The following is a 225-nucleotide window of genomic DNA, read 5'->3' as shown; positions in this document are numbered from 1 at the left end:
AATACATTAGAGTCACATACGTAAAAAAAGAAACTAGGGAGGAGGTGGGGGGGAGGGGGGGGAGGGAGGGGAGGGAAAGCGTGGAGAGGAAGTGGGAGGGGGAACAGGCAGAGGGAGGGAGAGGGGGGCGAGGGAGAGGGAGTGGGAAAAGAGAGGTAACCACTGGTCTTGACAGTCAGAATTGAGATGTTGTCAATACAGTCAGTTGCAGGAAACCTTGGCCCA

This window comes from Penaeus monodon, chromosome 22 (assembly GCF_015228065.2).
Source record: "Penaeus monodon isolate SGIC_2016 chromosome 22, NSTDA_Pmon_1, whole genome shotgun sequence".
NCBI classification, from domain to species: Eukaryota; Metazoa; Arthropoda; class Malacostraca; order Decapoda; family Penaeidae; genus Penaeus; species Penaeus monodon.
This window is presented reverse-complemented; position numbering follows the sequence as displayed.